The sequence below is a fragment of the Kogia breviceps genome, chromosome 14, assembly GCF_026419965.1.
Source record: "Kogia breviceps isolate mKogBre1 chromosome 14, mKogBre1 haplotype 1, whole genome shotgun sequence".
NCBI classification, from domain to species: Eukaryota; Metazoa; Chordata; class Mammalia; order Artiodactyla; family Physeteridae; genus Kogia; species Kogia breviceps.
This window is the reverse complement of record NC_081323.1, coordinates 25,913,351-25,928,755: the sequence shown is the minus strand read 5'-3', so window position 1 is coordinate 25,928,755 and position 15,405 is coordinate 25,913,351.

Below are 15,405 nucleotides of genomic sequence, written 5' to 3'. Positions count from 1 at the left end.
CCCTGGCCCTCCTGTCCCTGATGCTCTGTCATCCCCCACCCACTCCCACCACAGGCCTGGGCTGGGGCTGGAGTGCCCCCAGATGGATCACCTCGCTGGCACATGTAGCTGCTCGATGCATCACCTGTTCTCCTGCCTGGCTCCAGGCAGCCTGCCCCTGTCTGTTCACTTGGTCCAAGGACCTGAAGTAGTCCCTACACACAGTAGGTGCTCAGTAGAAGAATGAGTGAGACAGAGGAGCTCTTGGGCTAGTTCAGGAAACTTCCTGGAGGACGAGCCCAGGCATGGGCTTTGAGGGATGGATAGGAATCTTCCCAAGGCAGGAAGGTAGATGGGTATTGTAGGCAACAGACTTAGTGGGACTGGACCCAGGAGGTCACATCGTGTAGGTGTGTCCCACTGCCTGTGTCACAAAGGGTTTGGGTCCTCCCCATTGCCCCATCATCCCCGCCTCCCACAGCCTGGGCTATGCCCCTGGGTCCTCTGTCTACACCTGGCCTGGGGCTGCCATGCTTCAGGCACATTCTGTTGGCTGTCCAGGGTACGGTGCCCCTGTGGCTGGGCCGCTGCCCCTCTGGTCAAGTGGCATGCCCCAATCGTGGGCTCCCATTTGGTGCTTTCCACTTCGCTGCAAATTGGCCAACATAATGGCTCAGTTGGGTTCTCAGCTTAAAGAATTTCAGCCCATTAAACGCAAATACCGTGCCAATTGAAATGTTTGTGCTGGGGCCCGCCCCTCTGATGGTGTTGAGCGCTCGACACACACACACACACACACACACACACACACACACACACACACACACACACACACACACACACACACACCCCCTCTGATTAGCATCTGATGGAGCTTGCAGCGCCATCCTGTCTCCCATCCGAATGTCTCCCTCCTTGTCTCAGAGTGTGGGGGTCCTGGGGATCCTGGGCTGAGCACGTGCTGGTGTTTTGGAAACGCCATGGCCCCAGACCCCACCTGCCTGTGCTGGTGGCTTTTCTGGAAGCTCTGAGGGCCCAGCTGTGCACCGCCTGCCTGGGTTGGGTCTCTGTTGGGTCTGGGGGCCTGTACCTGCTGAGTTGGTGGTCGGCCACCTCTACCTCCAGCAGCGCAGGGAGCCCTCTCTGTGTGTGTGACCCAAGCTGCTGGGACTTCCTGTGGGATGAGGGGAAGGCAGCCTTGGCACTGAGGGTGGGGTGGGGAGGGGATGGGTGGGGGCCACACCAGAGACTGCTGGCCCACCTGCTCTGGGAGGCCAAGGGTGGGGTCTTCAGTGGGGCAGGTGGCCCCCAGTCATAGGAAGCAGGGACCAAGTCTGTGTGTCTGGGGATGATTCCAGACACAGGACCTTGGGACGAGGGACACAGGGTTGAGTGTCCACTGGGGCCTTGGGGCTGGGCCAGGCCTGGGTTCTCTGTGACCTGGTAGGTGATGTGCCCTGAGCCTTGGTTTATCCACTGGGAAAACTTTGGTGTTGGGAGGGGACATGGGAGGGCCCCCCACAGCAGGGGAGTCCCCAAGGTCCAGCTGTCTATCTGGGCAACCAGAAACCCCCTCCCCCACCCCAAGCCACTACGCCAAGTCTCTTCACCCAACTAATGGAGCTCATGGGACAGGGCATCATGGCCATGGCCGCCCCCCCCGCCGCCCAGGAGCTCCCAGCCAGGGATTGAGGCAGGACCAACCAGGGGACAGGAAGGCTCTCCCAAGTATGTGGTGGCACTTGGTGTATTTGTCTGCACGGGGTGACTGTAACAAAGCACCACAGACAGGGCAGTTCAAACAGATGTTTATTTCCTCCCAGTCCTGGAGTCTGGACGTCCAAGATCAGGGCTGGTTTCTCCAGACGTGTCTCTCTCTAGGCTAGTAAAGGGCCGTCTCCTCTGTCCTCACATGGCCTTCCTTTTGTAGGTATCTGTGTCCCAATCTCCTCTTTTTATAAGGTACAGTCAGATAGCATTAGAACCCACCCTAATGATCTCATTTTACCTTCATCACTTCTTTACAGATTCATCTACAAATACAGTCACATTCTGAGGTCCTGGGTGTAGTGTATGAATTAGGAGGGGACACAATTCAGCTCACACAGGGAAGGCTGGGGGCCGGGGCCAGGAGGGGTCTTGAGTGAGAGGGAACGGCCCATGGGGGTATCCAGGCGGGGAAGGTGACCGCGACCTGGGCCAGAACGTGACCCTCACACTTGAGGTAAACGTGACTCTGACCCATGGTCAGGACTATGCTCTGTTCTGTCCAACCCCACCCCCAGCCCTGCACAGCAGGGCACCACCAGCCCTGAACTTTGGGCAGGATCTCCACGGATGCCAGTGGTGGCGGTAGTGTGTAAATGTCACGGTCAGGTGCTGAGGGGAAGGGAGCAGCGGGGCACCCGGTGGCCCTGGAGGGGCAGCGGCCTTGGGAGGTGCGGGGAGACAGCAGTACTGGGACACTGAGCGCAGGTCCAGTTACTTTCATTTTGAAATTGGCTTTCTGAGGGTTTGGGTCTTCTTTTTAAAATGTCACTGCTGTTAATAACAGAGGCAGTGCTGAGGCCGGACACCTGGCATCCCAGCTCTGTCCATTTTCACCCAAGATCCTGGGGGAATCTTGACCACCAGAAAGTTTGGAAAGGTGCCCGGGGGCTAGTGGCAAAGGTGTCTGGTCCCATCTGTGGTGGGGCAGGGGGGACTCCAGGGTACCTGACCTCAGCCTTGAGGGGCCATTCTCCTGTTCCACACCCCACCCCCACCCCAGAACAGGCCCTGGCTGACCCAGCCCTCGGCGCAGGGAGCCTGGGTGAACCCAGCATGTACCAGGTGCTGTGGGAGAGCAGGCAGGCCCCTGGCAGGCCAGGCCTGGCCTTGCTCCTCCTTAATAAGTGCCCGGTTGCTGGGCAACACTCATGGGGAAACCGGGTTTGCAGAGAGCCGCCAGCATGGGGTGTGGGCACAGGGTTGGCACCTGCTGCAGAGCTGCCCGGGTGCCTGCTGTTGGGGTGACCAGGTACCACGTGTGCAGAGAGATACATGTCCACACTTGAGTGTGTTCCCACCATGGTCACCAGGCTTCCTGGGTGTGAGCTGGGTCTTAACACAAAGGGTCAGACCACGGTGTCACCATCCAAGTGTACAGAAGCATGAGGGACTCAGCTGCCAGGGGTCCCGTGCTTGGGGGGCAGAGCAGGGGGAAGCCAGGATGAGGAGGGCTGTGGGGGCCCCGCAGGGGGGCCCCAGGTGCACTCATCCCAGTTCCCCCGTGGGAAGGAGCCTCCTGTATACAGCTTTCTGCAGACCCTGGGCCCCCTCTCTGGGGATGGCCTGCCGGCTAGGGGGGCAGGGCACTCCAGACCATGTTCCCATGGAAGGAGTGAGCAGTCCCCCGGGGTCGCTAATTCAGGCCGCGGGCAGCTGTGCAGTGGCGCTGAGGCAGTTATTTCTGGCCTGGAGAATTCCTGCCCAGAGCAGGCCCCACAAGCCTGTCCCTACAGCTGGGCGGTCATCTTCCCGAGGGGCCCCCCGTGACCCCTCCTGGCTCTGTGCCCCCTGCCCACGCCTTTCCCTTCCAGGGTCCATGGGCTGTGCAGAGCCCCCCACAGAGAGACCAAGATGGGCGGAGGTGTGGCTGGAAGGAGGCCTCACCAGCCTTCGATCCCAGGACAAAGGCAGCCTGGGGGGACAGTTCCCGAGCCTTCAGCTGCTCCCAGCAGGAACTACGCCAGAGCCATGACCTGGAGCTCCTCAAGAAAGCTGGAAATGAGGGAGAGAATCGGGGCTGCGGGTTGGCTTCACTTTCAGGCAGGAACATTCCTGGGGTGAGGCTCTGGGCCCCCAGGGCAGTTGTGCATGCTGCCACCAAGTGGCTGACGGGGTCTTCACAAGGTTGCATGGCCTACACGGGGGTTTCTTGCTGGCATGGTGATTGGAGGTGGAGACGGCACTTTTCCACTTAATTATGCCTTGAAAAGATCCTGAATTCAGCTCTTTATTAAGAGCTGAATAGAGACGTTAGCACTCTATTAGCGTGGTCTTTAGAATCGGGTGCAGTTAGGGAGCTGTGGGCATGTGCTCAGGCTTCTAGGTGTCCTGTAGTCCTGGAGGTGGGGATCTTACTCCCTGAGAAATATGACCGCTAGCCCTTCAGGGCCACCACCTGGAAAATGGGCGTGTGTGTGTGTGTGTGTGTGTGTGTGTGTGTGTGTGTGTGTGTGCACGCACGTGATTATGCGTTTGGTGTACAGATGTGTGAGCATGTACACACACCGTCCTGCTCGGATGCACGCCTGGACTGTGTATAGCTTGCAGGGACAGGCGGAGCACAGACATGGCACATACCCAGCACATGCGTGCCAGGGGCACAGGCTCACTCTTGCTGGGGCCTGGCTTGTGTGGGCTGTACCCGCCCCCGGCCCTACCTGACTGGAGTCGAGGGGCTTCCCACTGTACCGTCGCCCTCCTTACCCCTTCCCGTGGCATAGGGGTGTGGACCACCAGGGTGAGAACAGTGCTTTGCCCGGATTAGCTCAGAAATCTCACAGGGGGTGGGGGTGGGGTCTCTGCACCCAAGCTGCTCAGGATAACATGGCAATTTAGAGCCAGTGTCCCGGTACTGGAGACCTGGGTCACGTCCTGCAGGCCCGAGTGCCCAGGAGGCTGGGGGAGGGGTTCCGTGCAGACCTGGGTCAGAGCTGGCTTCCGGAGGAGCCTCTGGGCACAGCTCTGGAAGACTCTCAGGGCCGCTGGCACAGGGAGAAGCTCTCAGGACACACACTTGGGTCCAGGAGGAGAAAGGACGTTCCAGCAGCCTTGGCCAGCCACGTGGGGCGGTGAGCTCCCATCACTGGGGTGGGCGGTGGGCTCCCGTGGGGAGTGGGCTTGCAGCCCCCCCGCTTCCCAGGGAAGGTTGCTCTCCCAGGGACAGCCCAGCCCCAAGTCCCCCCCGTGTGACCTCGATCTTCAGCTGAGAACAAACAGCTCCATGTTTGGCCGGCTCTCCTCGCTCCCCACCCAGCTGAGCAGAACTAGTGAGTCACGCGGGCCCAGACCATGGTGGTGGGACCAGGGTGGGGGCAGGCCGGATCCCTGCAGCAGGGGTCAGAACAGAGGGACAGTCGGGGGAGGCCAGCAGATGCCACCTGGGCACAGGGGCCAGGAGAGCCCACAGGTGGGGGCCTCGCCCGCCTTGGTCCTCACGGTCTGCTCCTGACCCAGACCCCTGCCCCGCGTGACCACGGCAGGCCCCTGGCCCTGTGGGACGGAGCAGGAGGAGAGTGGGGTACTGTGCCCCACAGTGGCGTGGACAGATCCTGTTGTTGTGATGCTGGGTGAGCTGCGTCCAGGGAGTTCTGGGACAGGCAGGCAGACCTGTGGTTCTGAGAGGCACGAGTGGCCGGTGGGGACTGGCAGTCATCTGTCCCCACAGGTGTGGATGAGGGGGCAACTTGGAGCTGCCCGTGGAAGAGTGGGGCCCTTCCATGTGCAGAGCTTCTGTGGGCAGGGAGGGGGCCGATGAGCACCTTTTATTTCTAACTTCAAATTACCCTGCCTGCAACTGCCATGAGGCCACACACCCTGCTACTCACTGGTCCCTTGGGTCCCCCTTCTGCCCTCTCCTCTTCTCAGACACTAACAGGATCCTCTGGACCCCACCTCCTCCCCCAATTAAAACCCTGTGGTGGCTTCCTGTGGGCAGGTGGGGGAGACTGGGAGCTGAACTGAGGGGAGTCCCTGGGCTGGGGGAGCCCCCGCCAGCCCTAAGTTGGCCCAGGTCCCCCTCACCTGTTAGCAGGTTGTCGTCATGGCAACGGCGTCAGGGGAAAGGGAAACTTCCTTCTATCATGGTCCTGAGCTGCCCCCTCCCTCTCCCCCCTCAGAGGCCCCTTGGGAGACCCACCTTGCTCTTTCCTGGCCTTGGGATGGCCATGCTCAGGCCCTGCTCTGGAAGTCCCTCAGGCACCAGTCGCTCCCACACCCTATTGGATTTGTCACCTCACCCTTGAGACAAGTCCTAGATGGCACAGTGGGCTTGAGTCCCCGGCAGCTGGCTTTGTCCTGAGCCCTTGGGAGCAGACACCTGCTCCCCCCCAGGCCCTAGAGTCAGGACCTCTCCACGTTAGGAGGATCAGCACACCCTCAGGGGCAGGGGCCCTGCTCCTATGTCCCTGCAGGTAGTGGCCTGGGCACCCCCAAAAGAATGAAGGCAGCTGGCCTGGCTCACCCGCCAGGCTGCAGCTGAGGGGTGTAGCTACAGAGATGTCTGTGTCCACTTGGGGGGCTCCTGGTGGACGCAGCACAGCTGTGTTGGGGCCCCTTTGCCACCCAGATCCCCTTGTTTCAACCTGCCGGTCTTGGCCATGCTGGCCTGTCTCCCCTGTCTGCAGTCCAGTGTGCGTGAACATGTGCACATGTGTACACGTGTGTACACATATGTGCCAGGTGACCCAGATGCCTGTTCTGTCCCACTGTCTGGAGACCCCCAAATCTGCAGGAGAACATCCTGCCCCTGGCAGGGCCCCATCACTGCAGTAGGAGCCTTAATTAATGAATTACTTTGCTAACTAGTTAGCCAGGAGTGCTTGTGGAAGAACTGTTTCCAGCCTCTGGGGAAGGTGCATGTGCCCTGGGGTGCTGCACTGGTGCTACAAGTGAGACCAGACCCCCAGGCCAGGGCAGAGGCGTTCAGGTTTCAGGGGTCTGTCTCTTCCTAGACCCTCTGGCTGCACGTGGAGGCTGGCAGTGGGGAAGTGGGCCAAAGCCCTCCCTGGGGCGGGGGAAGGCAGGTATACACAGGCCTCCATTCATACCCTCTGCCCTCTCAATGCTGAGGGGAGTCAGTCCCAGGCTCCCAGGAAGTCCCCAGGCTGCCACACGGGCAGGGTACTTGCCAGGACCCTCAGACCAGGGAGCAAATCCCTGCCTGAGGGTCCAGCCTGAGTCCCTGAAGGTTTGGGCATCACTTGCAGAGGGAAGGGTGGAGACCCCCAGAGGTGGGGATCTGTTGAGGCCCTGGAGTGCAGGCCTGGAGCCCTGGGCCTGGAGGCCTGGCCCAGCCCTGGGGATACCCATGCTGACAGCCAGGGTGGATGCCAAGCGGCATGGCCTCAGCACCACGTGTGCAGCTGCTGCCCTGCCTTTGAAGGAGGCAGAGGGCCCCCCATGTCCAAGGAGCCCTGCTCTCGTTTGGTCAGGCTTAGCCCCTGCCTGTTGGGCGTCAACTGCAGCCCCAGCCCCAGCCCCATCTCATCCACACCTGTGAGCTGGGCAACCCTGAGCTCTGGATGCGTCCATCACTGGATGCCCCGCCCTGCCCCACCCCTCCCATTCCCACAGGCTGCACTGCCCTTGGGCCTGCCCATGGGAGGCACGTTTCAAATAGCATCACCCAAAATGAAGTTCACATATAAAATTAGCCATTATAAAGTGAACCGTTCAGGGGCATTTAGTACATTTACAATGTAGCCGATCACCACGTCTCCCTAATTCTGGAATGTTTTCTCACCTCAAAGGGACCCCCGCCCACCTTCTGCCAGCCCCTGGCACCCACTGATTCACTACCTCAGGATTTGCCAGTTCTGGGTGTTTCATAAAATGGAATCATACAAAACATGGCCTTTGTGTCTGGTCTCTTGCTCACCACATTTTTAAGGCACATCTGTGTTGCCACAGGTGTTGGTACTTCACTCCTCTTCATGGCTGAGTAACGCTCCAGTGCACAGATGGACCACACTCTGTCCATTTGCCTCTTGGATCTTGGGGTTGTCCCCACCTTTTGGCTGCTGTGAATGCATGTGTATGTGTGTTAATCACTGGTTTTCATGTCTTTTGGGTGTGAACTTGGACTGTGTGGGGACTTAGGGTTTAGCCGTCTGAGGAACTTCCAGATAGTGACTCCTCATCTCCCAGCCTCCCGAGTGTCCAGAGTGGGAGCTGCACTTGGACAGTGGCCATAGGTCCTGCCAGGAGCCTCCTGAGGTCCATGTGAGCTGGTGGTCCACAGAGGGCCCTGCTGGCCAGCTCAGCCGTCACCATCCTGCCTGCTCCTCTGGGGGGTGCTCAGGACAGCCTGGGTGGAGGCCATCACAGGGCCACGGTCATGGGTCTGGGGTGTGTGTCACCGGTCCTTCAGTGGGGTTCCTGCCAGTGTGAGGCTGATCAGGGGATCCCCTCTCTTAGTGGTGTGTGTATCGGATTTAAAAAAACCCCAAAACACAGCTCCCAATTCAGATACTGGCAAGGGGAGGCTGTTGTGAGTCTCCCGCTGCCCTGGTGAACATGGGGCTAAGTGTGTCTGCTCTGGGTGGGTGGGCAGCCCCAAAGCCAGGAAACTGTGGTCTGCCAACAGCCCACATGGACCACAGCGCCTGGACTTCCTGACACCTCACATTTGTCATTGCGCCAACAATGCATGACTACAATGTCCCCCTTCCTCTCCCCTGCCCCAGCCCCATCTTGCCTCACCCGCAGCAGGCCACATTCTCCCTAGAGTGAGTCTTCTGGACCTTTGCAGAGCTTGGCATTCACATTGCAAAGCAGCCTCCTGTGTTGTGCATTCTCCATAACTGGGGTCCCCTGTTCCCCACCGTGGGCTTTTCCTGCTCTGTCGCAAGACATGTTTGTGCCAATAGGACAGCACTACTGCCTGCCTCACGTTGAGACATTCGACATGTTGGTCTTGGGATCGCAGACGCTGCTGCCTGGTGTGTGGTGGGCCCCCTGCACCTGGGCTGTGGACCTCAGGGTATCTGGACCCACAGCCTCGGTGGGTCCAGGAATTGCCGGTTCTTGGTGAACGTGTGGACAGAGGGGTCAGTTCTGGAGGCCGTGCTGTGCCGAGAGGGGGCCGGTCCTGGGGTCTCCCATGCCTCCCACTGAGCCCCTGTCGCGGCTGGCTTGGGCCCCGTGGGGTATTGGGGCCCCGGGGCTGTCGTTCTGCCTCAGCCAAGGCCTTAGTGCGTGGGGCACACTCATGCCCCCTCATCAGTGGTCCAGGTGGTTCTTCTGCAAGATGCAGGAAGACAGCGCTTCCTCCCCCATGAATAAACATGTACTTTTTTCCTTCAGCATATTGGAAGAGCAAGGTTGAGTGCTTCCAGAGATGAAGCCTGGGGCCATGTGGACATGCCGTGTGAGGGTGCCGCAGGCCCGGAGGGTGCCGCAGGCCCGGGCGCAGAGCAGCAGGGAAGGGGTGGCCCCAGGACCCCCTCCCCCAGGGCAGGGAGGGTTTTGCCCACCAGGCCCCCCCCCCGGGCTGTGTGTCTACAGGCAGGTCTGGTGTAGGTCCAGTCGGGAGCCCCGAGACCAGCCTGGTGTCCACCCTTCAAGCTGGTCCTCACATCTCCCTGTCCGTTGGGGCAGCTCATCCACACCACACAGGAGGTCATGACTCTGGATGTCGGGGTGGGTTTGGAAGCCCATCCATCTCCGGCTCCCCATCCCTGCACAGCAGCCCCGAGGGCCTCCCATGTGGCGTGTCCAGCTTGGTCCTGCCTGTCTGCCAGGAGTCGAAATCTCCTAGAGCCACCTCTTGTATGTGTGTCCTGGACCCTGGCAGTGGAGGGAGGACGGGGCTTGGGCGGCTGCTGTGGGAATAGGGCAGACAGCAGGGAGAGAGAGGGGGTTGCCATGGTGGCCCCAGCTCAAGTCACCATGGCCTGCCTGGGTGGTGGCCGTGGCCATGGTGAGGAGGGCACAGGTGCTGACCCAGACGTCCGGAGTTGGGGGCTCTGGGCCACCCTACCCTGGGCTCCCATTTTCCTGCTGCCGGGATCCCTCTGCTGCATCACTGGCCTGGGCATGTGGACGCTCACATGGACTGTCGTGGGTTGGGTGGGCCTAAGGGAGCTGAGCTGGCCCAGCAGATTTCTATGGGGAGCAGCCAGCTCAGGCCTTCTTATCCTCCTGAGAGCTTTGTCTCTCTGCATCATCTCATGATGGCCATGGGGGGAGCATGGCCTGTGGGGTCAGGGCCTCGTCCCTACACAGCCCTGAATGGGGGCCACTGTGACCGGGGCGGGGCCTGACTTCAGCCACATCTGGAGGCCCCTCCCCGCGACCCTCGAGCCATCGTATTCCCCATTGGTTTGTAGCTCTGGGTCCTGGAGCCGTGTCTCCTGGTGAGGGACTCCCAGCTCCGCTGTCTGTCTCCTGGTGACAGCATCCCGACCTTCGTCCCACAGATCCTGCTTGCATCCTCAGCATCCATAGCATGGGGAAAACATATCGTCCCCTGCCTCCACTTGTCTGGGGCCAGCACGGGGAGGAGCCAAGGTGGCATTCATCAGGATGAGTGAGGGGATGGGGGATGCTTTATAGAAGGGGGTCTGGGTGAATCTCAGCATCTGAAAAGTAACTGTTGTCACTCCCATTTTACAGGTAGGGAAACAGGCTAAGAAAGGGTGAGGGGGTGGCTGGTGATAGAATTAGGGATCGAGTTCTCATCCCTGGACTCATGGAGTGAGAGATGGCCCATCTGTGGGCCCCAGAGACCCTGAGCCAGCAGGTCTGGCTGGGCTGTGGACAGCTGTGTAATAATGATAATTTGGTTTTGGGGGTCCAGGACCACCCTTTGGGCCACACCACCTTAAACCACACAGGCCTCGGGGACCCCCACCCTGTTCCAGGACTGTGGAGGCCACCATCATTGGTGAGAGACAGTGGCGTGGCTGCCAGTGGGGTGCTGGCAGCCTGTGACGTGTGCTGATTGGCCTCGAGCCCTTTCTGGCCTCCACGCACACTCCCTGCACGCCAGCTCCCCACCTCGCAGCATCAGTGCAGAGATGACCATGTCTGCCCTGCTGCCCTCTGGGGTGGCCCCACTTCCAAGCTGTCTTCCAAGAGGGCCAGCGCCATCTTCCAAGCAGCCCTTGGTGTGCTTTTAACCATCTGGGAGTCCAGGAATAAGACAGAACGTGGAACTGGAAACTCTGGAGTGGTGTGCAGCAAAACCTAGGCCTGGGTGAGCAGGTCCCCTGGCTGCTGGGCAAATGCATCTCCCCAGCCCTGAGTTTGCTGGGACCTGGCCACTTCAGCACCACGGACAGCGGCCACCATCCCTCTTTGGCCTCCTGGCCCTTGGGGCCTGGCATCGGATTTGTTTGGGGTGCGTTGCTGTCATGGTCTGGGAGACCATGGAGCCAGCACCTGCTCTGCACTGACTGGGGGAGGCTGGCCCACGGGCATGGCTGCTGGGATGGGAAGGTGGGCCAATCCTTGCTGAGCCCCACCAGGGCCGCAGAAATGAGAAGGGAGGGAGGAGACGGGAAGGAGGAGGATGCTGGGACAGGTCGGCCGAATGCTGGGAGGGCTTTGTGGGTGGAGTGTGGGACCCACGCGGGGGCGGTACGGCATTTGAGGGGTCTCTGGATGGACCAGACCTCTTCTCCCACTGTTGATCGGGTCTCCAGCCCTGGCTCTGGGCTCATTTCCACGCCTCTCTGGAGACCAGTTTCTCAGAAGTCCCCAGCCTGGGTGTGGGACAGGCTGTCCCAGGGAGAGTCACTCCACTCCCCACCCTGCCCAGGCTGGACACCAGGGGCCTGTTAGGCCAGGGGACATCCATGGATCCTGATGGGTCAAGGCCTAGGGTGGTCTAGGAACATGGGTCAGGGGGCTCTCTGCCCTTCTTTCAGCCTCTAGACCTGGGCAGAGCCTTCCTGGCTATGGGGTCCCATGGAGAGACCCATGCCCCCAGCCCCTCTGTGTGTGGCCAGGCCTCGGGCAGCACCACAGCCCCCCTGCCGTGCTGGCGCGGCCGCCTCTTCCCAGCCACATATCAGCCTGGCTGCTTTGGACCCGCGATGGAAATTGACTCTAATTTGTAGAATTTAGTTCAAAACCTAAAGGATTTTGAATTAAAACCCAGAAAATCCATCTGTGTAATTAAGCCTCCGGAAGTCAGTGGCCTTGTGATGAGAGTCCAGTTGGCACCGCCTGTCCTCAGCTGCCCACAAAGGCGTGACCAGGGAACGGCTGTGACGTGTGGGGCTGATGGAGCCCTCCCCCCACCGCTGGCGGATTCCCTCTCTGGTCAGGGCCAGTGGGACCCTGTGCGTGGGGAGTCCCTCCCTGGGCGGGGTGGCTCTAAGTGCTTCTCCTGTGTGCACTTTGCACAGACAGATGAGCAGGACCCCAGGAGCTCATCTCTCCCAGGGTATTTGGGGTGGTGGGGGAGGGGGGCTGGGGTGTGTCATAGAATAGTAACCCCAAAGGGGGTGTGCTCATGAAGATGGACAGGGAACTTTTTGGGCCGTGCTGACCAGGTTGGTCACCCCAGCCACATGGACAGTGTCCCCACCTCACACACGAGCCTGTGCTCACACTGCCACATGGGGTCACTGTGGCCATGGAGGTTGTCCTGAGCCCCTAGGGCTTGCCTCCAGGGCAGGGGAGGCAGGTGGGGCCATGGGGCCAGTGGGGTCAGGAGAAAGCAGAGGTTGGTGGGTGGTTTTTGCTTGTCAGTGGTTTGGGAAAGTATTGAAGTAGGACCCCAGCCCAGGACCTCAAGCTGGGCTATCTTTGCAAGTTGCTGGGGGCCTAGTTTGTGGCTCTTGCTGGAGACTGGGCCCCCCTAGCCCCTGATCAAGTAACGTCTCATGGGTCCTGGCCCAGACCAGCCCAGGGCTCCAGACGTGCACAGCACCGTTGAGGACCAAGGTCCTTAGCTCTGGTCAACGCCAACTCCGGGGTCTAGGGTGATCTCAGAGTGAGCATGGGCACGGGCTTGGGAGAAATCGGGCAGCAGGCTCGCGACATCAGTCTGAGATGAGGGGCGTGATGCTGGTGGAAGAAGGGAAGAGCTGAGGGCTCAGAGGCGGGCTGGGCTGGGCTGGGCTGGAAACCCTGCTGCTCCTGGATGGAGCAGGATGTTTGCCATGTGGGAGGTGGGAGCTGGCCCGGCGGAAGCACTCGAGGTCAGGGGAGAGCTCGGAGAAGTGGGGCAAGGAAGGAGGGTCCCAGGACCCAGGAGCAGACAGTCCCCACACCCCCACTGCCTGGATGGGCAAACTGAGGGCCCAGGCTGCTCTGTGCTGCCTCCCTGCAGGGATGGGGGGTGCCATGTGCCTGCAAGACCAAGGGTCCAGCCAGGTCTGGGGAGCATCTGACCATCACACGCTCAGACCCAGAGCTGCCTGCTCCCTGCTGTGTGGCAGCGTCCTCGCTGGTGGGACTAGGGGTTCTTGTCCTTCAGGCATGTCATCCACAGCTTTAGTGTTGAGAACCCACCCCCACTCCTGGGAGACACACAATGACACCCTTGTAGCCCCTCCTCCAGAGGTGCTGTTTGCAGCAGTGAAGGACAGAGGAGCTGTGCACAGCTCCCAGGGGCTGCAGCCAGTGGGTCAGGACACCAGGAGAGCTGCGGTGCCCTGGGACTGGCTTCTGAGTGTGGCCTCAGCATCCCGTGACACAGCCTGGGACCCATGCCCGGTCCCCTTGGGCGAGCCACCAGGGCTCCCAGTCTGTGCAGGGGGGGCTGGACTGTGGCTGCCCCATGGGCTGGCGCACAGTAGGTACACCATGGGTGTTTGGTGCAGCTTTCAGCTGCAGCTCTCTCTTCCCCCCACCCATGGGGACCTTGCAGCACCCACAAGGCCCTGACTGTGCGCCGAGCCACCCTGCCAGCCCCTCTCGGCCAGCTCCCATTGAGCGTGTCCCTGGCCTGCCTGTCACAGGCCTGGGGGGTTGGGCCCTCAGGGCTGTCTTAGCAGGACGCTGATTTCTGTTTTTCTGCAGCCAAATCACAGCAAAGGCACTTGTTACTGCTGAACCCATTAAGTGTAATTATGGTGCTCTCGGTGGGATCGAGTAATTAGATTGGTGGCCCAGTGCCACACTGCAGTGTGCCAAGGGCCAGGGGCTTCAGAGCAGCAACTGTTGGCCCTGCCCCTGCAGGGAGGCAGGGGGAGAGGGGTCAGGGCAGGGCAGGCTGCCGGGCCCCACGAAGGAAGGACACACATGGCCTGGTCTTCCTCCTGCCCTGATCCTGGGGCCTGTACACCTGAATAAGCATGCAGGCCCTGAACTTCCTCAGGCCTTGTCCTTCCCTGACTCCAGTCACAGCACAGCCTCTGCCAGTTTGTCAGGTGCCCTTGGCATCAGAGCCCCTCACAGGTGGGGCAGCATGGACCCCTGGCCCAGTGCCCATATGTGGTGGAGCATGGAGTGGGCACTCATGGCCCTGGGACTGACCTTCATTTTGGGGAGCAGAACCCTGCTGCTTTGGTCAACTCGTTGATCCATGAGATACGCATCCCCCTACCCAGCTGGAGGAACACAGGGGAAACGGAGGGGCACCAAGGCTCCAGGTCACACAGCCAGTATGTGCTGCAGCCGAGAAATCTGAGGGTGGATGCCCTGTCCCTGTCATCCTGCCTCAGTCCCCTCAGCACCGGGCGGGCTGGGAGCTGCAGGGCAGGGTGGGGACTGCAGGACGGGGTGGGTCCCAAGTGGGTAGGTGCAGGGTCTCAACACCAGGTTTCTCAGGCTGTCTACTGACACGTGGTGTTTTCCAAGTGCCGACTTCTCACTCTTTAAAGGAAAGTCCCCCATCCACCCCGCACCAGCCCGGGAAAGACCTCTGAGGGCCTCCTGCTCGCACCCTCGCTCTCTCCAGCCCAGGGCAAGGCAGGCAGGCAGCCCCACAGAAAGCCCGCCCTGGGGGGTGGGGGGGGGGTCCTGGTGGGAGGGGGTTCTTGACATGGGGGTGGTGTGTGGGGTACAAGGAATGCCCCCGGGGCCCTCCCATTTGACAGCCCCTCCCATCCTGCACCCAGGAGTTTGGGTGAAGCCCCAGTCCCTCAGCCGGGGAACCCCCACTATGTAGCCTATCCCCCATCGGGCAGCCTCTGGGTCACCTGCCTGGAGTGTGGGCCCCTTCTTCATACATGACACGGTCGGCCCACCACAGGGCTCCCCAATCTCCTGATGAGCCAATGGAAGCGAACATGGGGGTGCACCCTTGCCTGGAGACAGCCACTGGGGGTCACAGCCAGAGTAATGCCATGGCCTCTGTGGAGCCACGGTGCCACCTGGTGGCCACTCCCAGAATGGCTGAGCATTCTGGGATCCTGGGTGGCTTTTCGCCCTGAGGGCCAGCGACCCCACAGGGTGGCCAGGTCCACACAGCACAAGGGGATGCAGCACTGGCTGCTGGCCCGGCGCCCTAAGGTGCTGGCTGGATGTCCTCCTGCCAAAGGGAAGACTGTCCTAGACAGGACCCTTCACTGGCAGGCGGCTTCCACTCCCAGGCCTAAGTTGGGGGGGGGTGTCCTCACTCACCTGTCCTTCGTCCATGTCCGGGCCCCCTTCATCTGGGCACACAGTAGGGCTGTGAGTCCTCCGGGCCCAGGCACTGAGCTGGGCTCAAATCCACATTCCTCATCACCCATCGCTGTGGTCAGGGCATTCTCCATCTGC